We start from the raw sequence: 23,311 nt of genomic DNA, 5'->3' as shown, positions 1-23,311 counted from the left end.
CTAGTCCCAAGTAACAATCAGCAGCTGCATCTAAGAGATATTGTGGTAGTCACAGTAATTCCTACTGTATAATCCTCATAAAGCATCATCATTCATCACCTATTTTATTTTACCTGTGCAGGTACATAATCCTGCCAGTCACTGCGTCCTCTCACCCTGAAGATGTTACTGAACATCCAGCCTCTGCGTTCCACCGACTTCCAGTCAGTGCGTTCCACCTAACTTCCGGCCTGTGCGTGCCACCTGACATCCAGACTGTGCGTTCCACACGTGTTTCGCTCTATGCGCTCGACCAGACTTCCGGTCTGTGCGTTCCAACTGACCTTCGCTGTCTGCGTTCTACATACCGGAAGTGTTCTTTGTTCTATTGCATTTTCCGGGTGACCTTAGAGTAGGAGGAGTCAGAGAGGTGACTGCTGTGTCCGCACCAGGTAATTATATTATTATTATTATACATTATTATACAGGGGGAGCAGACTCTGGTGTCCTGTGAGTATAATACGTGTCAGCTGACTGGGGCCCTGTTATTATAACACAGTTTGAGCATAATCTAGTGTAATTAGTGTAATACAGTTGCAGCAGCCTCTGGTGTCCTGATATAATACATTTAGAGTAGACTTTGGTATCTTGTTATAATAATACTTGTGGAGCAGCCTCTGGTGTCCTGATATAATACATTTAGAGTAGACTTTGGTATCTTGTTATAATAATACTTGTGGAGCAGACTATGGTGTCATGTTATAATACTAAACAAAAAGAGGAGTAAATTTGCACCTTGGCAAAGCCAAGAAGGGGAGGGGCATTAGAGGGGGAGGTAAATTTAAAATGTGGGGACAGATTTATAGTTGGGGTAGGACGAGATCAACTTTAAATTTCAGTGTAAAAATAAAGCTATCAGGTATTCGTGTGCTACATGAAAAGCAGCCAGGATTTTCCTTATGTGTAAAATAATAAACTAATTTACACCCCTTGCATTGTCACATGGGTTGTCCGGGAGCAAAGTTACAACCTTTTTTTTTGCCTGGGCTGGTACCACTGACCCCTCGCCTTCAGATCAGGGTTGCTGTGGATGGTTGCCCCTGCCCTATCACACTGGCCAGAGCTGCAGGTAGCGGGCAAAGCATTGGTTCTGGATGCAGGGTCCCAACCTCAGAACAGTCGGATAACGGATTAGATTAGATCTGTAGGTCACAGGAATTACAGCACGCGTAAGTAGTTGCCAAAGCAGGTTCTTGAAGCAGAGATGTTTTATGAGCTCAAGTAGCCCTTATAAGGACAGTTAAACACTAGTTTGTGGTACTAGTGAACTTCCAAGAGTTACAGATGGTATACTCTACATGGTCAAACAGAGCTCCTTTTTATACAGATTCTGACACAACTGTTAGCAGGGTGTGTCACCGTCCCCTGATCTTAGATGGCTCCGTAAAGACTGAAATCACATTCAGTAATTACCATTAGGATGTAATATATCATTTAACCGTGGAGCTAACACAATTTAAGCTTTAACCAAATTGACATTAATCTGTTATGTCCTAATACTTGTATCCTAAGTCTACATCGTTCAGGCAGGTTCCTGTCTCTCTAACAAGACGTGACAACAGGTAACAACCTCCTGCTGGGCCTTCAGGCTAAGGGATATGTTGGACACTCAAACTTCAAAAGGTCTAAATAGCATGGGGGACTTTCTTTAGAAAAATTACACACACATACCCAATTTCCTCCCCTGGTATACTGTCTCAGCAATAAATACATTTCTTACCCAAAAGTTCAACTCCATATAATAAAAATCAGTACATTTGCAATTATATAAATTAGTGCACTGCGCTAATCATTTAAATATATTTATACAATAAGTTATTTTTAAGTGATCCGGCCACAGCTGTGCTGTCTGTTCTTGTCAGTGTACGTGAGAATCTTCAGAGTCTAAACAATTATCCTCCAGTAAATGCCTCTACATACCCTGTGCTATATACATGGTCAGCAGGCCTCATACATAAAACGTACATGTGAAGGGCAGTGATAGGATAACTGTGGCTTCTAGTATGACAGTTCATGCTGGAACGTATGGTTCCACTACATCTACAGAGTCACAAATTGTTAAAAACTGATGAAATTCACTATTTGTTAACCCTATTCTTGTTCTTATCACTGCTTGTCCTATCCCCGCTTTAGTAAAAATTTTTCTTCTGTTTGCTTTCCTTTTCCCCCTTAGTTTCATTGTTATGTTACATGAGGTGAATATGTAGATATTTTTGGTAATGCTGGGTTAATAGTTTTGGTAAAATTGCTGATTTTGTGGCCACCAACACTAGGACTGTACTTAGGACTACACTTCCACGGTGATGTCACTTTATACTACTTCAAATAGATTATATTTTGTTACCACCTTCCAGGGGTTATGAATACTGTTTGGATATATGTACTGTTCTAGTAGGTGGGTAAAAGCTTATTCATCCCGGGGAAACTACCGTATTCTGAGGTGCATCACCTATAGGAGAATGATGGAATTTGAAACCCAGATAACACATTGGTAAGGGGATTGTTATTGTGAAGGTTTTGGTCTAGTGTGTATTTAAATTACATTGTGATTCCTAACCCAGGGAAAGAAAGATTTGCAGACTGTCACTAAAATGTAGCTTAAAGATCTCATACCCCACCGGGCACTCCAGAGTGATACCAGTGTGACCTGTGTATAGTGATCAGTGGATTATAGGTGACCTGTGTATAGTGATCAGTGGGTTATTGGTGACCTGTGTATAGTGATCAGTGGATTATTGGTGACCTGTGTATACTGATCAGTGGATTATTGGTGACCTGTGTATAGTGATCAGTGGATTATTGGGGACCTGTGTATAGTGATCAGGGGATTTTTGGTGACCTGTGTATAGTGATCAGTGAGGCTTTATCTCACTTCTTGGTCCCTCTGTAATCAGTGGGCAGCTAGGCCGCTCATCTCTATCACTTTCTTTAGTTGCTGCACACACAGATAGAAATCTCTTGTATGGATGAGGTTCCCCCCCTCAGCCAGTTTCTGTGGTCTCTCTCCCCCTCTCTGTCTCTTCCAGACATGCTCAGATAAAGCTTAAGCTTCCCCCCCATGCCCACATCTCCTCTTTATAGCCCAACTCCTGCTTTCCCCATATGTATGTCTGTATTTACGGGGTAATATGTCTTTCAAAGAGCTGTAACCACCTTGGGGGATACAGAAGGGGAAAGCTCAGGGTAGGAGAGATAGAGGTGGTACTGGAGGCTGAATGAGTGAGTTTGTTCACCTATAGAAGATGTGTTCATTCAGAAAAGCAGAGGGCCAGGAACAGAGGCTTTTTGGATCTCAACGGAATTGGAGTGGAGGGGATGATGATCAGTCATTTGACTGATGGGATAATAAATCTCACTCTGGAGATCATCTACCTGCTGACTGGAGAGTTGAGAGATTCTGTGACATCATTTATAGAACAGTTATATCAGAAACTTACAACTTACCTCTCCTGCAGCTCCTGCCATCATCAGTGGTCCGGCTACTCTTAGTCCTCTGTTATCCTCCAGCTCCCAACACAACGTCATCTTGCTGTTTGCACTAATCTGTCCAAAGCAGGTGATTAATCTGTGGGTGCCGGCCATAGGTAGAGGACACAGAAGATGGCAGGAGCTGCACCCATCCCAGATATTCACTCCACTTTACTTGGAAGCTGTTACATATAGGAAAGACATTGTTTCTAAAAATAAGACTTTTTGCACAATTAACCCCTAAAACTAACAACTCTGAATTGGTGTTTTTTTTATTTACTTTTTTATTGATGTATCCCTCAATACACAGGAATACATAGTAGTGAAGAAGACATCTGATGAGCGTGTGATACTCAGTAGCCATCTCCGTGTGTCAGAAAGATTGAGCAGGATCCAGAATTCTGCCCAAGTCACAGTTCCTCCACCTCACTGATACATGAGAAAAACAATGATCAGAAGATCCTGCAACTAACCAACAAGATCATTCAGCTGCTGACTGGAGAGGTGACTGCTGGGAATGGGACATTATACAGTAACACCAGGGGGTGTGTCTGGGTGATGACTGTATCATAGTGTGTGTCAGGGTCCTATAAGGTGTGAGGATGTCACTGTCTATTTCTCCATGCAGAAGTGGGAGGATTTAGAAGGACACAAGGCTCTGTACAAGGACGTGATGATGGAGAATCACCGGACCCTCATGTCATGGGGTAAGAGTAGACTGTTATGTATTGTATAAGAGAAAGCAGCTATGAGGGCCACCTAGATAAACATAATAAATCACATAAAAACAATGTATTCTGTCACAATGTGTCTCCTACAGATGGATCCAGTAACAGAAATACCCCAGAGAGATGTCTCCGTCCACCTATTTCACAAGATTGTACAGAGAAAAATCATATTATCCCACAAGACTATCAGGTAGGTAGTGTTTAGGGTCTCACCAAATACCAAAGGGACTTTTCACTATATGATCTGTAGAGCAGCTGTGTGTGTTTTATACACTGATATTCTTCTGGTTAATCTCTAATAATTTATTCGGACATTATTAAACTGGTAATTTATTGCTTCGTGGGTAATTTAGGGTGATAACCTGGCTGATATTAAGGCAGAAGATATAAAGGAAGAAGAGACGTATGTGAGGGGTGATCAACAGGAAATCCCTACAGATATCCGCACAGGTGAGTACTACATCAATCTCTTATTCTACATCCTCCTCTGTCTGTACAAACTAATGAGGAATAAATATCTGCTCAGTGGGGGAGTCAGGAGCCATCAGCCCCTATTAGGCTTCTGTTCTCCTCCTCACATCATATCATTGTGAGCTACCAGTCCAGAGATCTGACCAGTCTCCTCCCCCCCACACTCTCTGGTGATTCCTATATATCAGTACAAGGGAAGTCACCATAGTGATTCAATAACTGAATGAGACCCTGTGTAACATTATCCATGATCCTCCCTGTGCACTAATAGTAGTAATAATATTTTTATATGCGGTTCTCAGTAATGATTACATTCTTTTAATTATATGTGATCCAAGCTGTATATTAGCACTACAACTACCTATGTTATTACATGTAATATGGGTTATGGGTGTGTGATTTATCTTGAAGCTGTGAGATTACAGGTTATTTGCACCTATCCTGACACTACAGCATATTTAACAGGATATTTTCAGATCATGAGTAAAGTTAGTAAGAGGAAACCCCATCTTACTGCCCAGAACAGGCAGAGGATATTGGTGAATTCTTTTCCAACTTCAAGTTGTGGCTTCTTGCTGGCAGACGTATAATCTGAAGCCAGAGGAACCCACACCCTGCTCAGCTACAAGTTCTCCCTTACCAATTCCCTTGTCATTGTCTACTGATAATCCATATTCATCCTCAGAGGAGGATATCTGGACTTACTTTCACTCACTTTATAGAAAAACTGAACATTACATGAAGTCGGTGTTGTAGAAATTTCTCCACTTTGAAGTTATCTCCGTAGGGTTAAGGGGACACATGGGATTTTTGAAGATGACATTCTCTGTTTTCATAAAACACTAGTGGTACAAATAATTACTATCCACACTCCTCACCCATATTTAGCAATCCATTACTTTTCTTTTTTGTTTCTTCTCATATTTTGATGAGTTGGAAACCCATACAGATAGAACAGCATTAGGTTGTTCCTACTTGTGAGGCTATCAGATGACTGTGGTTTGCCTTGAGACGTCCTTATGTACCAGCGTGGCACATCTGGTACCTCTGTGGGTATGAGATCACCATGGCAAGGTAAAACTTACTTTTTTGTGAATGTGCAATACTCAGATGACGGCACATTCAGTGACAAGTACCAGTGGGTTTACTACACCAAAACCTAATGCTCATCGCTATTTGAAAGCAACTTATAGTCCGCTTATTCCAGGAGCTTTGTCCTGGATAATGGGCTATGGTCTTCACTCCTCTAACAGCAAGGTAGGGACCAAGCCAATGTATTCCTGCTTTTAGAAGGCTCATAAAGCTGTAAAGTTCACAGACTCTAAAATTTTAATTCTGGTTGATGCTTTTACAGTAGACAAGACCATATGTCAAAATGTTGTGCTGAGTCATCTTCATCATCAATGGGTGTCTAAGATTTTTGCTAAGCACACAATAGTATATAGCACATGCAGGTAACATTGGCACAAATCAATAGCTGAAATTTAAAGTGGTTCAAGATGGAATTGTCCTTGGGCCCTCCCACCCACCCTTATGTTGGATCTTAAAAAGGATATGCACACTTTAACAAGCCAAGCACTTCAGCCACAAAAGTGCCACTCCTTGTGGCTGAAGTGCTTGGTTTGTTTGGGCCCCCACAAAACAAGGTAACAATGGGCTTAAGGCACCTAAGGTAACAGTGCTGTTAATGAACTCTACTGTGGCAAGATGTTGTTGTCATCATCCCCAGCCTCATCCTCAGCCTCATCCTCGCCCTCATCAGTTTGTATATAATCCTCACACATTATTAATTCATCACCGCTGGAATCCATCATTACAGAAGTCTCAGTATTTTGATGTAATTGGCGGGAAAGGCCTTACTTTTGGAACTTGAAGTTCATTTTTATGAACATCATCTTTTCCACATTTGAGGAAGTAGCCTCTTACACCGATTGCTGACAAGGTTCCCGGCTGTGCTGAAAACATTTTCCGAGTACAGACTGGAGGGCGGGCAGCATACGCAGTGCAAAGCAAGTTTGTAGATGTGTCTCCAAATTCCCTTTTTTTCCTCCCAGTATGTAAAGGGACTGTCTGATGTGTCTATTTCTATTCTGTCGTGAAAATAATACTCCACCATCCTTTGGCTGTTGATAGTAGGATCAGGTGGAGTTACGGCAGAGGAGTCACGTTTCTTGGTCAGTTCTTTTAGACAAGACCAGATGTCAAAATTTTGTGCCGAGTCATCTGCATCATCCCTGGGTCTCTTAGGAAAGCTAAGTTTTTTTTACTAGCACTAGTTGACTGAGAAACTGAAGGAGGAGATGCCGTCCTGTCACGTAACACTTGAGCTATCATCTTGCTCACCAGGAGCTCCTTGCATCTCTTCAGATCTGGGTCAGTTGGAAATAAAAAAGAGAAGACATAGCTCTTAAACCGAGGATCAAGTCGCCAAAATGTAGTCCGATTTCAAGATTTTGATAACTCTTGGATCCTGGCGAAGCGAATAAAGTTCTTGATCTACAAGTCCGACATACTTAGCGTAATTGCTTTGTTTAATATCCTCCTTCAGTTTCTCAAGCTGCTTTTCCAAAAGTGTAATTAAGGGAATCATTTGACTCAAGCAAGCAGTGTCTGAACTCACTTCACAGGTGACTACTTCGAATGGTTTCAGCACCTTGCACAACACGGAAAGTATTCTCCACTGCGCTTGACTAAAATACATCCCCCTTCCTTTCCCAATGTCATGGCTTGTGGAGTAAGTGTGGATGGCTTTTCGCTGTTCCTCCATCCGCAGAAGCATATACAGGGTGGAATTCCACCTTGTCACCACCTCTTGCTTCAGTTGGTTGCAGTGCAAATTAAATTGCTCTTGTAGCTGCTGCAATCTCCTACACGCTGTTGCCGAGTGTCGAAAATGTCTAGATATTTTACAGGCCACACACAGCATATCCTGCACGTCCCCGTAATTTTTTACAAATCTCTGCACCACCAAGTTTATTGTGTGAGCAAAACAGGGAATGTGAGGGAATTCACCCAGCTGTAATGCTTTCACAATATTGGTTGCCTTATCAGAAATGACATATCCTGAGGAGAGTCCAAGCGGGATAAGCCATGTTGCTATGACATCCCTTAGTTTTTGTAACAGATTGTCAGCTGTATGCCTCTTAGTGAAGGCGGTGATACACAGAGTAGCCTGCCTCTGACAAATGTGATGTACTTGGGTACAAGCTGCTGCTGTTCCTGCTGGTGAAGGTGAATCACCAACCCAGTGGGCTGTCAGTCATATAATCTTTAGTTTGCCCAGTTCCACTTGTCCACATATCTGTGTTTAAGTGTACAGTGGGTAGTATGGCATTTTGCAGCCCAATAATATCATTTTTACAAACCTGGTAGAGGTGAGGAATAGCTTTTCTAGTGAAATGGTGTTGTGATGGAATTTGGTAACGGGGACACAAGACCTCAAGTAACTGTCTAAAACCAGCTGCATTAATATTGGATATTGGACGCAGATCTAATACTAGCATAGTCCCCATGGCATCTGTGATCCGCTTTGCGACTGGGTGACAGCTTTCATACTTGCTTCCTCTTGCAAAGGATTGTTTTACAGTCAATTGTTGTAAACTACTAGTAGTCTTATTCTTGGTCTGCTTCTGGGATGAAGGTTCACCTCCAGCAGCAGCAACAGTGGGACTAACGCTCAAGAATTCTTCAGTGGAATGAAGGATAGTGCAGGAGTCATCTAGCCTTAGCAACTTGGATGCAGGACTAACTCCGATCGCTACTAAGGATATTGATGAGGACGATGTTGTGGGGATAGATTGCAGCCGTCGGGATGTAGGTGAGAGAAGGGTCTTAGCTGATGATGGACTGCTTGTTGTTATTTTTTTACCATAACTTTCTGATTTTCCAAACAGCTTGCCATGAACTTGCGTCTAATGGCATAACATGGATGAGGTTCCTAGATGGATAAGGTCCTTCCCTCGACTGACTGTGGCTTTACATACACTACAAATGACTAGACAACTGTTAGCAGGATTTATGTAGAAATATTTCCACACATAAGTGTTTTTTTTTGTCTTATGTCCAGGCATGACAGTGGTCTTCTTCTTATCACGTGCCAGAACTGCTTCCACTGGTGCAAGGCACAAAAAACATCATCCTCATTAGTGCCCTCGTCGGCTCACAAATATCCCCCTCATCCTGTTCCAATTCCAAATTGGCATCCTCAATTGGTGTATTACTGGCTACACTCGGGCAGCTCAGGCACACATCAGCAGAAATGCTGAAAGGGGCCTTCTTTATGGATACACTATATGAATGGTCACGTTTACACATACCACTCGTGGATAGACTCTCCTCAGGGATTGGTGTCATTTCTGAATCTGAGCATACATTTTCCTCTAATGCCTTACTGTTTTCTTCCAGCTCGACTTTTACACGTAACAGTATTTGTGCACCACTTTTGGAGTCAGAATTACTTGGTCTTGCTTGTCACGAGTGACCTTACAAAAAGATGTCTCAGTAACAATTTTAGATCTCGCACTCATAGAGAAAGGCGAAGGCCTCATTCTTTCTTTGCCACTTCGTGTGTAGAATGGCATGTTGGCAATTTTTTTTTCAGGCAGATAACTTTTCATGGATTACAGCTCTTCTTTTCTTCACTACGGTAAAAGGTGTTTTTTTATTATGTTTTTTTCCCTGACTTAAAAAGGCTGTACTTTTACATAGGCTTTACCAGATGACATACAGGGATTACTGTCATCAGGACTGGTGGCAGCAGCTGCTTGCTGCTCCTGCTCTTCTGTGTACTGCTGTGAATCCATTTGGATATCACCCTACACTTTTTGGTGCAAATTCAGAAAAAAAGCCTGCAAGGACTAGTATATTATGTTTGGATTTCAGCAATGATAATTAGCAATGGAGCTTTGTTGAACCCTGCTACCACCCTCCTCTTTTACTTCTGTAAGTTTGCCTGCCCAACTGCTGTACACTCTATCCTACCCCTTCTGTATCCCTATCACAAATGGCGCTAGATCGCCGTGGAGGGCGGTATTTATAGATTCCAAAAACTCTCGAGATCCGACGATGTCACAATGACGTTTTGCCTTGTTTTGGAATCCGAAAAAGCATGAATGTAACGGCTCGGTACTCGGATCACCTAAGTTCGCCCATCTCTAAATTTGACACATGCCCCTTTGTGCTGCAAAAGGATAATTTAATACCAAAACATGTTGATTTAACTCTTTGGTATTATAAAAATATATTTTTAAGTAAAACTAGCAGAAACTACCCATTGTTCAGTGTCTTGCAATAAAAGTTCATACAGAAGTGTTCCATCTGAAAATGACGAGTGGGTACAAATCCAGCAATTTGAATAATTTCCGAGCTTGGCAAGCCGATAAGTCATGTCTATAAGAGCATTATGTCAGTTATCTAAATGTTTATGTAGCTCCCTCCTTCCCCTGTTCCATGATATTTGTCGAGATGCAAATCACAAGATCACCAGAAGAGGGCACACAAGCCACTTCCAGGCCATTATTCAGCAATAGGAATCAATCTGCGGGAAGTGAAATAGACAGGATTATCTGTTCCTTCTAGTAACACTATGTATCACCTAGACCTGAAGCTACTATTTCTCCTATATTCTTTTACTTTTCTGTACTTCAACTATACTTTGCATCCTGTCTGATGTTCACTGGTTTTCAGTATTTCGTAAACTGAATCAGGTACCACATCCAAGTGTCCTAATATTTGTCCCTTTTCCACATACCACCACTGATTAGGGATCAAAGTGACACAATATTCCCCCAATTTATCCCATGTAGCTGATTCTTCCCATGAGCAATGTTCTATCACCTTTGGTACTGGTATAAAATACAGTGAAGATTTGGTTTCTAAACTTGTTATCCTTGTTGGTAGTTTATACATGGGGTCTGGAGTGTCCCTATCTGGATCTATCACCCATAAGAGGTCTTTGAACTCTTGTTCTTCATGGGCCACTATCTTAATTTTATGTTTCTCTATGCTCAGTTGTTTCTTACTGAAAATTATTGTAGAAGGGGGCGGGGCTATCACAGGGGCAGTAATCATTCACTGAAAAGGAGTTTGATCGCCGATTATCCTTTGGTTTACCTTTTGCCCTGTCTCTCTTATCACTGTGTCCCATACCCTCAATGTATGATATGGGGTAATTTTCCTAACTTGGTCTTTGAACAATCCATTCATACTATCGATAGGCCCGCCAACTTGAGCATAGTAAGGTATATGATACACCTAATGTACTCCCTCCGTCTTGACCCATTTTCTGATTTGTTTGGCCAGGAAAGTTCCAATATCTATTTGGCTCTCCATAGGAGTACCATAATGTCTCTGTATGTCTTGTAGTAATGTGTCGTCTCTTGTGTAACATGCTTACAAGGATGTGTTATAATAACTCCTGGAATGTATAAACGGCTGTAACGCAATATTTGAGACCACCTCTTCCTGTAGGTAGTGGTCCTTTTAAAGTCCACTTGTCACACTTTTCCACCAGCTGTTCCTCAATGTATAGAGCCTCGCCCATCGGGTCATTCCACATCAAATCAACGCAATTTTAGGAGAAATTCTAACTTACATTCTCGAATTTCAATTACATTTTGTATAATAAATTCTGCCATGTGTATAAAGAAAACCCCCAAGTCTTAGGCTGATATGTGCACTGATTTTGAAGTTATAGTCCTTTAGAGCTGCAACTTTTTAAAGAAAAACTTGCTTTCAACATTTGTTTAAATTGCATTTGTAGCTCACCTAATAGAGCTAGAGAGTTGGGCAAGGTCTCATTTTAAACCTCATTTCATGGGCTTTCATATGATGTAGAACACTGCAGTATGTTTCAATAAAAATGTTCTTGTATTTTTATCAAAATTGTTGAGTTATAAATTGTTATGCACTGTATAATTGTATAAGTTAAAAGTACATCATATAAGGTGTTCTCCATCTTACGTGGTTGAGTAATGGAGATTATCGTTTATTTTCATGCTTATATTTGTTAAGATGAAAAAGAGGATTTTCTTAGCTAATAATGGAACACGCTTGTGTGGAGTACACCCCTCTTCTTCTGTATCCACCTTCCAAATTGTGTTCCTTATGTTTCTCATTTTTTTTTCTTTTTTCTTCCCCATGTCTTTATTTTCCCCATCTTTATTCCCTCCTCTTTCCTTTAACCTCTGGAGCTGGACAGTTAATGATGATAGACTAAAGGGCGAATGGAGTTGGTTTGTCCACATTTATCTCAACTTCTTACGTAATCATTCAGATTATATATATATATATAATAAATATATACGCAGAGCATGTTAAAAATCTGTTGGAATGTTCACGGTATAAACTCTCCAGTTAAGCGGAGAAAAAAGGAAACACACCTTACAGATCTCGAACATGAGAAATTAAATATGTTAGGCCAACAGGTGGTGGCATATTCCTCACATTCTTCCAAATCTAGAGGGGTAGCGATTCTGATTCATAAAAACCTTCCCATCACGAGTCATACTAGTTAAATAGACGCAGAAGGTCGCTATGTTTGTGTAGAAGCTTCTATAACTGGTAATAAATATATTTTCTGTAACATACATGCACCAGCGATTTACCATAAACCATGTTATCTAAAAGTAATTAATAAACTATACCCACATAGACTCAATGGTATTATTGGGAGGAGATTTCAATATAGTTTCTTTGGATACACTAGACAGGCAGAGAGGAACTAAACACCAGCCAAATACAAAGTTAGAATAAAGTACATAGAACAACAATTACAACTCACAGATATTTGGTGCTTCCCAAATACTCAGGATTATACTTATCACTCAGCAGTTTATAACACTTCTTCTAGGATAGACTATTGTTTGGTGTTAAAGGCCATTACCCAGTGGGTTGTTGAGACAGAAATAGAACCCATTTGCCTGTCAGACCATGCACTATCTGGCTTAGCCTAGAGATTAACCCAAATGTGGGTTCACATAGGCAATGGCGCTTCCCCTCAGGACTGGTCTCATCACAGCAATTCAGAAACATGTTAGAAGCGGCATGAATGGGAGGTGAGGGAACAAAAAAAAAAAAAAAGGAAGAGGGTATGGGGGTTACATAGTGGGGGGGGGGGGACATGTTAAACAATTCTGCTTCTAAACCACATTGTACACATGAAGGGGAAAACCAGGTTGGCTGCTACACAATTCAATACGCAAAAGTTGCCCTAGTCAGGTAAACAAGAGTTACTAATGGGATCGGTGGGAGACTTCACTAAGTGGGGACAATAAGAGAGGCAAATAGAGGCTCTCGCAGCAATCAGAATACGACTAAACACATTTAGCATGTAATGGAAACTGGGGAGGGTAATGCTGCAATAACGCGACCTCCGGGGTAGGAGAGAGATTTGGTCCAGTAACCTTATTAGCTAACTGGAAGATTTGTACCCAAAACGGCTTAATACGGGGACAATTCCAGAATATATGTATCAAATCACCTGGTAGAATACATTGCCGCTTGCAAAATTCAAGAACTCATTAAGATGATGCTTAATGAGTTAATGAGACACAGAGATGGCTCCAGAAGTTGGAAGACTCAGAGCAGTTACCTACTACGCCAGTCAGTAGGCGAGTCAGAGGAATAGGCTGAAGAGAAATAGATCCACATGAGGGGTGAAAGCTGGAATCTGTACAGCAGCAGGCAGAATGGTGCTGAATCCACACTAAGGGTTAATGGCTGAAGTCTATAGCAGCAGGCAGAATGGTGCTGAATCCACACTAAGGGTTAATGGCTGAAGTCTATAGCAGCAGGCAGAATGAGCAGCAAATAAACAACAACAGTGGTAAGCTGGAACTAGGAAAATGTTGCACTGGCAATTGGCTGAGTGTAGGAGGTGACTTTTATAGTCTGCAGAGGGAGCTAATGCTGGATGAGGTCAGGTGCTCAGAATAAGCAGGATGTAGCAAAATGTCTCACCCTAGAGGGCAGCCTCCAGTACTGTAGGCAGAAGTCACGCTTTGTCCCAGGACTTAGAATGCTGCACTCTGACATGAGGGACATGCCCAGTGATATGATACCGCCCAGTGGAGTAAACAGGGCCTAGACCGCGATTCATGACATCTATATTTTGACTCCAATTTTCCTTAGCCCTTTTTAATGATAAATAAAAGTGAGATAATGCACTATGTGCTCCTCCTTTCTCTTCTCATTTAACTTCCTTGAGGATCAATATAGGACCAATGGAAAGTCTTCTTTTCTTCAATAAGATTGACATCAGATCCAAAGGGGAAATCTCAGAGAAGATCTCAACTTAATTGGTGCTTGACTCATGTTTCACACCATTTAGAGGTGTTTTTACTTTTTTGTGCACACACATACCACAAGGTGGTGTTTCCTTGTCTTTTTATGTTGTTTTGTTTGAATTTCACTTCCTTAGTTTAACAGATGATTTAGACACCAATATTTGAAGTAGCATTGTATTATTTAGATTTACTAGACTACATATATTATTTTTCATTTTTTCCACATGCTCCAGAGATTCATATGGATTGTTGCATAGACTAATGTCACCATCCTTATCATTTATCATTTTTTTGTTGTTTATCCCATGTGGTGATATTGTGTAGCACCCAACAAAGAGAATTATTGCTTTTTCATTGTGTATGTTGCAATGTGACGTATAGTGATATCCCTTTGTCTCTGTGGTTATGTTTGGCCTGGTCAATAAATTGCCACTGATACAAAGGGACAGCGATCCCTTGGCCTCATTACACAAATATTGAATATCAGTAGCTGCTGCTTGAATCTGCCTTACTGTCAATAAGGATTGGGAACATTCCACCAACACCCAGTATCATGTGTCTTCCAAACCTTGCTCCTCCCTACTGAGAGCAGTATAAGGGCCATGTTTAGATTATTCAGGTGGGGCTGTGGGTGTTACAGGGGCATAATCTTACACATCACTAGTTGCCACCTTCTTGGGTGCCCACCCTGGCAGCTTCCCCTCGTCGCTCAGTCCCTTCCATCAGTTGTAGCAATTCAATCTATCTCTCTATTTGGCTCACCAGCAAATAACATGTCCAAAAACATTTGTCCACGTGTCACTTTAAATCTGTTTGAAGACTGACTCTCTGCCTTCCTCTGAAAGTCTTTTCTCTCTACAATACGCTGTTTTTTTTTATTATATTTCTCTAACTCTCCCAACTGACTCATCAGTGAAGCAGCATGAACCACAGCTCTACCAGTGGGCATTGTACTCAGCATAGTGATAACAGCTGCTTTCAGTTGGGAGGAGCAGTGGTTAAAGCTTATTACACATTACTGTAGTAAATAGAGCTACATCAGGACCATCCCATTCAGTCTGCACAGAATACACACCCAGCTCTGGTAATGGATTTCGAGTAACTCCATTCATACATCGCAACTCACACAATATCTGTATTCCTTGTCCCAACTCATCCCATGCACTCATATCAACCACTTCTGTAGGTGTCATATATCTGTGCTATAGAATCCCGAATGACAGGCAGCAATGTGACATTACAGTCTGTGCCGGGTGTGATGACGTCATGCCCGACATGCAGGGAGGAGGAGGCCAGGGGGCTGCAAGATTTGATCCTTTTTTTAAAATGTATTTAATAGGCAGTGACAGCAGCGTGCCCCATTATCAGCATAGCCCCAGTGTCGTACACCGGCCACACTGCTGGCAGTTCTGCTTCTTTCACAGTCTCAATATCCATGTCAGCAAACCCTCATTAGGATGTAATTCATATTTAACCCCAATCTCACTGAGTTCTGCATCTGTCACATTAGCAGCATCTGTACCAGCTCTTTGTGTCACCTCCCTCCTTTGGTAGTAATGGGACGTAATTCTCCCCCAACTTCAACTTTAACCTCATCATCAGATTCACTGTCTGTGACCACTCAGTGATAAACTTCCAGTCCCCTCTCTGTATCAGAGTCCTCACTCTTACAGGGTCATCATCTCAGACTTTTAGGCTTCTTCACCTCTGCTGTTTTCTCATCATTGCATTTATTACATGGAAAGAAAACTGATCCTCAACCTCCTCCTAATGTTTTTCCAAATCTCTTAAAAAATGTACGGAGGAGAATTAGCTGCTCTGTAATTTGTAAAAGTTCTTATTCTACACTTTCAATTTGCACACATCCGCCCTACATTTGCGGAAACCTTTCACTTAATGGTATTATATTGAAACTAATGTAAATGCATAACAGCATGGCAAGAATCTGCCAAATGTACAGGTGCAACATAATTATATATATTTATTACACTCGCAAGCAACGGGCGCTCTGTGTCCTGGACCAGACACCCACAAAGGGAGTGGACTTTAAACAAAGTATCAGTCTAATACCTTTATGCAGTTTATATAACAAAATAAACCACCCCTAACAGAGCACAAATGCTAAGCAGTACAATTTCAATAGCAGGAATCTTAACTGTCGTTAATTGCAATTCCAGACCCCACTTCTGGTACCAAATGTCACAGGATGGACATTAACTTTTATGTTTAGGTGTGAGATTGCATTAATTGACAGACAACAATTGTAAATAGCTAATACAAATGTTTATTATTAAGGATACATATAAAATGAATAAGTATTTGATTGTTGAGAAATGTATTGATCTGAGTAGTCCCGTTGCTTGATCGCACTCAGGGAATTCAGGATAATTTGTTGGACACAGTTTTCTCAACATTCCAACTGAAGCTAAAACTATCTGGGTGTTGGCTGTGTGATAAAACTCTGCATCCGCACCCCCTCTTATCCCCCCTGAGACTAGTTATAACACGTTCTTTACTGGACATATAGAAATATCTTTGTACTAATAGGGATTATTATTATTATCATTAATTTGTTGGGTGCCGTACACAGTACAAACAGTAGTACAAAACAGGGTGACAAAGTACAGAACAATAAACACAAAGTACCAATGCTTCAGGAACTCCAGGGATCATTGTATGTATCATCTATGAAATGGGGGGGGGCTTGCATTGTCAATTCTCTTAACCCTTTTGGTGACGGTAGACATTCATCCCCTTGTATAAAGATTTTACTGGTTTTGACTTTTCTGATTGATCCAGCCTGTTTTTACTGTTTTACAATGAATTTAAGATTAGAACATAGAAGAGATACCTCCTTAAGCAATTATATATTTGTGTGCGTTTGTGTGTATATATACATATGTTATAGGTTGCTTAGTTTATAGGTTGTTAGATACACACAACATCTGACAATCACCATTAAACAATGTATTCAGTCACTGTGTGTCTTCTACAGATGGATCCAGTAACAGAAATACCCCATAGAGATGTCCCCGTCCTCTTTATTCACAGGATTGTACAGAGGAAAATCCCAGGATCCCACAGGAGTATCAGGTAGATGGAATTTATGATCTGTAGAACAGCTGTGTATGGCTAATACACTGATATTATTCTGTTTAATCTCAATTAATGAAATAAGAGGTTATTAAAGTGTTTTTTTTTGTTATTTAGGTTGAAGATCTGACTGATATTAAGGTAGAAAATATAGAGGGAGAAGAAAAGACATATGTGAGGGGTGATCAGCAGTGTAAGGAGGAGGAAATTCCTACAGATATCGGCACCGGTGAGTAATAAACACTTATTACAGAAATGAGTGACATATTCTTCTTGTTTAGACACTACCACAATCACTTGTTCTTCTTCTTGGAGTTTTCCGTGGTGCAGTGTAGGTTGGTGTGGAGTGATGTGGTGTTTCTGTTGCTGTGTGGATGTACTAATATTGGAATTTCGCTTATCTTGATGTTACACTCGTTGGTTCGGTGGGTTGGTGTTCTTGGGTGTGTTCCTTGAGTAAGGACCGATGTTTGTTCAGTTCATAGAACAATTGCTTCAGTTATCTTCTGGTGTTTCTAGAGTCCTGTGAAGAGAGGGAGGGGGGGAAGGGGAAAGAAGCTCACGTCAATGGTTAGGTGGTTTGCAAAGTACCCAATTGGTCTGTCCTTCAGCCCCTATTAGTCTCTGCAGCTAACCACAGGATGTGATGGCACCATGTCTGTATTGCGCAAGGAACACGTCCATTAAGGTTTCTGCCTTAATCGTCGTAATTTCATTGCTTTTTGCAGTTTTGAGTTGAAGAATTTCAATTAAATTCTTACATTGCAGATTGTGTATAAGGGACCTTAATCGGACATGTTAAACCGTAAGGTTTTTTGTCTATGGAATATATATATATATTTTATAGGTTGCTTAGGTTATAGGTTGTTAGGTACACACAACATCTGACAATCACGCTTAAACAATGTATTCAGTCACTGTGTGTCTTCTACAGATGGATCCAGTAAGAGAAATACCCCAGAGAGATGTCCCCGTCCTCTTTATTCACAGGATTGTACAGAGGAAAATCACAGTATCCCACAACAGTGTCAGGTAGATGGTATTTATGGGCTCACAAAAGTAGCAAAAATACTTTTCACTATATGATCTGTAGTACAGCTGTGTATGTCTAATACACTGATATTATTCTGTTTAATCTCAATTATTGACATACAAGTTTATTAAAGTTTTTTTTAATGTTTTTTGTTATTTAGGTTGAAGATCTGGCTGATATTAAGGTAGAAAATATAAAGGGAGAAGAAGAGATGTATGTGAGGGGTGATCAGCAGTGTAAGGAGGAGGAAATCCCTACAGATATCAGCACTGGTGAGTAATAGAGTTCTTTCTGGTGTTTCTAGAGTCCTGTTAAGAGATGGGGGAGGAGAGAGTGAGGGGGAGGGAAGGGGAAGGAGGCTCACCTTAATGGTCTTAGCTGGTTTGTAAAGTACCCAGTTGGTCTGTCCTTCAGCCCCTATTAGACTCCTGTTCTCCTCCTCACATCATATCAGTGTGTGCTACCAGCCAAGAGATCTGAACAGTCTCTTCCTCACACTCTTGTGATTCTCATACATCAGTACAAGAGACGTCACCATAGCGATTCAATCACTGATCAATGTGATGAGATGGTTGGTATTACCCATGATCCTCCCCAGGCAGTAGTACATGTGACATTATCCATTATCTTCCTTGTGTAATAATTCCTGAATGTTTTATTCTCAGTATATGTAACACTGCAATACTAATGCAGGTTATTTCCCACACATATTCCATCACAACACACACTTCACACAAACTCTACCGTCTTGTACTCACAGAACTATAATCACACACCCATCATTGTACCATAGCGCCCTCATATCTCTGTGGTTGGTGCTTTGCACTGTTGCTCTTCATCTTCTGACCTGTCTGTATCCTGCTCTGCCCTTATACTTTTTTCCACTTTTTTGCTGTTGCCCATCTGTGCTCTGCTCCATTCTCCTGATCAGTCCTAATTCTATCCTCCGCTCGGTGCCTTCATCATTCTGTGTTGCTATTTACTACTGTGCTGTATTGCTCTGTCAAGCTGCTCTCCTTCCCTCTCAGTGCTTGTCTACACAGAGGCTTCAGCCTAATTTAGTAGCATTAATCTGACCACGAGTCCCTGCTGCCTGATGTTGATCAGATGGAGATATAGAGGCTGCTTCAATGTTTTGTTTTGCTACCTACATGTCCACTTGGTGAACTTTGAGTAGTCCTGAACAATGGATAGGATGTGGTGTTTATTTAGCCCATGTCTACTCTACTACCAAAACTCCAACATTTTGTGTGTGGGCAGTGTCTATATGAGCATTGTGGTTGGACAATGTCACTGGCTAATGAGGCTCCTTGTCTTATGATAGGGGCTGGTCCATGTGTGTGCTTGAAAAATATTACTCACCAAACTCTGCATTTTTGCATTGTCATATGTGACTGTGTAATCTGTATGTCCCTGTGGCTGGGTCTATGCAATGTACTTGGTAATGTGTTATATTTTAAGCAAATGTTTTATCTGTATAATTGCTGTATGTTGTGACAAGATGGGTCTGACAGTCATCATCTTCCTCATCTGTCATTTTAAACACTTAGGATGATAAGATGCTTGTGTTGGTTGAACATTGGTTTGTTTTAATTTATTACCCTCATTTACTATACAGTTTAACTTTGGAGAAAAAAATCTATCAAAATGGAATTAAGTTTACCCATAATATTATTAAACAAAGCCAGGTGGTTTACATGTATTTCTCTGAATATATTGGATTATAACTTGGTGGATGTACTGTTTCCTGACCAAGGCATCACCCCCTCTTACAAAGAGGAAACAAGCAGCCTCTGGCATCCTTCTGACATCACAAATGCCTAGAAGGGGTTAAAACAGGGAGGCTCTGTTACATAACCAGGATTAAGTCAGTCAGCAACTGGTTGAACTGATATTGTTCTTCCTGGAACTGTCAGACTCCTAGGTTCCAAAACAGCAGGAGGGAAAACCATGAGGTGATGACGGCTTTATCCTCCCATCTCAATCCCCTTGGGGTGGGCTTTCTAGTGTGGATAATTTTGTTCGTTTAAAAAGACCTGAGGGAGAAACGTGTGCGTGTCATTTGCTTCTAAACGCTATTGACCTTGGAGTTGCGGCTCCTGCCGTTATGCTAAGGCTTTCTGCCTGGGAGTATTGTGGCTGCTGGATTACAAGCTTTTCTTGGACTTGAAGATTTGTTTTCTCTGCCTGGTTTATTCTATTAATCACGGACATCATCATTTCCCTATAACTTGGACTGGTAAAGAAAACCCATTTTCTTTTTAAATGATTTGCTGTTATTGAACACTGGGGTGTCACTGGGTGATGGTTGAAGGTAGGTGAGCACTGGGTGTTGTTTAAAGTATTGTTTGAAATATTTCAGCTATTGTTTGCATCTGTAATAAAGGTACAGTTGTATCCACACATTTTCTTTGACTGTGTGATCCTGAACTCGTAGATAACAGGATTTTCCTCTGGGTTCCTTCACTAACATCCTGGTATCATCACATTTATACATTTAGAATTGTACAGATACATGGGTATGAGGAGTAGTCTCCAGGGGGACCATTCTGGATCTGGTTGGTCCGCCTCCCAGATGTTTCCTAAACACTCCTCTTCCCATTCTAAATTTGAAGGATCTCAACACCAAATTGAGGGTAACGAGATTTCAAATAGAATCCCAGCGGGAACACCCCATTACTTTCTGCCAGAACATACACATACATATATTCTGTACCCCACCACTGTCTGCCACAACAGCCAGACAGACCCTACCACTGTCTGCCAGAACATACATATTGCATCAATGGCTGGCAGAACATACATACTTCATCCCATCACTGCCTGCCTGCACATACATACATGTGTGACATGTGACAAAAGCTGGTGCGCAGGGAGTGACATTTGAAAGATTCGTTGGTGCAAAGGGGATGACAAGTGAAATTGAGCTGGTGAGAATGGGGTGTCAAGTGAGAGACACTGGTACACAGGAGGTACCATGAGATTAAAGCTGGTGCAATCGGCGGTGACGTGTGCATGAGGTTACAAAGCTGGTGGGCAGTTGCAGACTTGTGAAATAAAGACATGCGCTAGAAATGGAGGGTACTGGGTTTAGAGGAAATCTGAGGAAAAATTACTTTATCAAAACAGTAGGGGGCAGGTGGGATAGACATCTAACAGAGGTGGTAGAGGCTAATATAGTAGAGCAATGTAAACACTCTTGTTTATTAGGGATTAAGAAGAACCACTTGGCCCATCTAGTTTCCAATATTTTTAACTGCTGTGAAATTCTAAGTTCATAAATTTATCATCAATATTTTCACTTCACAAAAAGTCATGAAATTCAATAGACAAAAAAACCTTACGGTTTAACGTGTCAGATTAAGGTTCCTTATACACAATCTACGATGTAAGAAAACAATTGAAACTCTTCAACTCAAACTGCAAAAAGCAATGAAATTACGACGATTAAGGCAGAAACCTTAATGGACGTGTTCCTTGCGCAATACAGACATGGTGCCATCACATCCTGTGGTTACCTGCAGATTCAGCACTATCATGGAGTGAGATTGCTGTCACTCACACAATACAGACATGGTTTCATCACATCCTGTGGTTAGCTGCAGATTCAGCACTATCATGGAGTCAGATTGCTGTCACTCAAAAAATACAGACATGGTGCCATCACATCCTGTGGTTAGCTGCAGATTCAGCACTATCATGGAGTCAGATTACTGTCACTCAAAAAATACAGACATGGTGCCATCACATCCTGCGGTTTGCTGCAGATTCAGCACTATCATGGAGTGAGATTGCTGTCACTCACACAATACAGACATGGTGCCATCACATCCTGTGGTTAGCTGCAGATTCAGCACTATCATGGAGTCAGATTGCTGTCACTCACACAATACAGACATGGTGCCATCACATCCTGTGGTTAGCTGCAGATTCAGCACTATCATGGAGTCAGATTACTGTCACTCAAAAAATACAGACATGGTGCCATCACATCCTGTGGTTAGCTGCAGATTCAGCACTATCATGGAGTCAGATTACTGTCACTCACACAATACAGACATGGTGCCATCACATCCTGTGGTTAGCTGCAGATTCAGCACTATCATGGAGTCAGATTGCTGTCACTCACACAATACAGACATGGTTTCATCACATCCTGTGGTTAGCTGCAGATTCAGCACTATCATGGAGTCAGATTGCTGTCACTCACACAATACAGACATGGTGCCATCACATCCTGTGGTTAGCTGCAGATTCAGCACTATCATGGAGTCAGATTACTGTCACTCAAAAAATACAGACATGGTGCCATCACATCCTGTGGTTAGCTGCAGATTCAGCACTATCATGGAGTCAGATTACTGTCACTCAAAAAATACAGACATGGTGCCATCACATCCTGCGGTTAGCTGCAGATTCAGCACTATCATGGAGTGAGATTGCTGTCACTCACACAATACAGACATGGTGCCATCACATCCTGTGGTTAGCTGCAGATTCAGCACTATCATGGAGTCAGATTGCTGTCACTCACACAATACAGACATGGTGCCATCACATCCTGTGGTTAGCTGCAGATTCAGCACTATCATGGAGTCAGATTACTGTCACTCAAAAAATACAGACATGGTGCCATCACATCCTGTGGTTAGCTGCAGATTCAGCACTATCATGGAGTCAGATTACTGTCACTCACACAATACAGACATGGTGCCATCACATCCTGTGGTTAGCTGCAGATTCAGCACTATCATGGAGTCAGATTGCTGTCACTCACACAATACAGACATGGTGCCATCACATCCTGTGGTTAGCTGCAGATTCAGCACTATCATGGAGTCAGATTACTGTCACTCACACAATACAGACATGGTGCCATCACATCCTGTGGTTAGCTGCAGATTCAGCACTATCATGTAGTCAGATTGCTGTCACTCACACAATACAGACATGGTGTCATCACATCCTGTGGTTAGCTGCAGATTCAGCACTATCATGGAGTCAGATTACTGTCACTCACACAATACAGACATGGTGTCATCACATCCTGTGGTTAGCTGCAGATTCACCACTATCCTGCAGTGAGATTACTGTCACTCACACAATACATACATGGTGTCATCACATCCTGTGGTTAGCTGCAGATTCAGCACTATCATGGAGTCAGATTGCTGTCACTCACACAATACAGACAT

At 41.3% G+C, this 23,311-nt stretch overlaps 1 protein-coding gene and 1 long non-coding RNA gene across 3 annotated transcripts in view; one reads left to right on the top strand and one right to left on the bottom strand.

Moving 5' to 3' along the window:
* LOC142160051 (uncharacterized) overlaps positions 1–4,382 on the top strand; it is a 48,017-nt gene extending 43,635 nt beyond the window's left edge. Inside the window, exon 3 of the long non-coding RNA XR_012693033.1 lies at positions 4,328–4,382. This is a non-coding gene — a long non-coding RNA (uncharacterized LOC142160051). The remainder of the gene's footprint in view (positions 1–4,327) is intronic.
* The window catches only part of LOC142159791 (uncharacterized), a 1,176,369-nt gene that overhangs the window by 124,805 nt on the left and 1,028,253 nt on the right, over positions 1–23,311 (bottom strand). The gene's annotated exons all lie outside the window — the stretch shown is intronic.

The sequence above is a fragment of the Mixophyes fleayi genome, chromosome 6, assembly GCF_038048845.1.
Source record: "Mixophyes fleayi isolate aMixFle1 chromosome 6, aMixFle1.hap1, whole genome shotgun sequence".
Lineage (NCBI taxonomy): Eukaryota > Metazoa > Chordata > Amphibia > Anura > Limnodynastidae > Mixophyes > Mixophyes fleayi.
The sequence above is the reverse complement of the archived record's forward strand: the minus strand, read 5'-3'. Positions and strand labels throughout refer to the sequence as shown.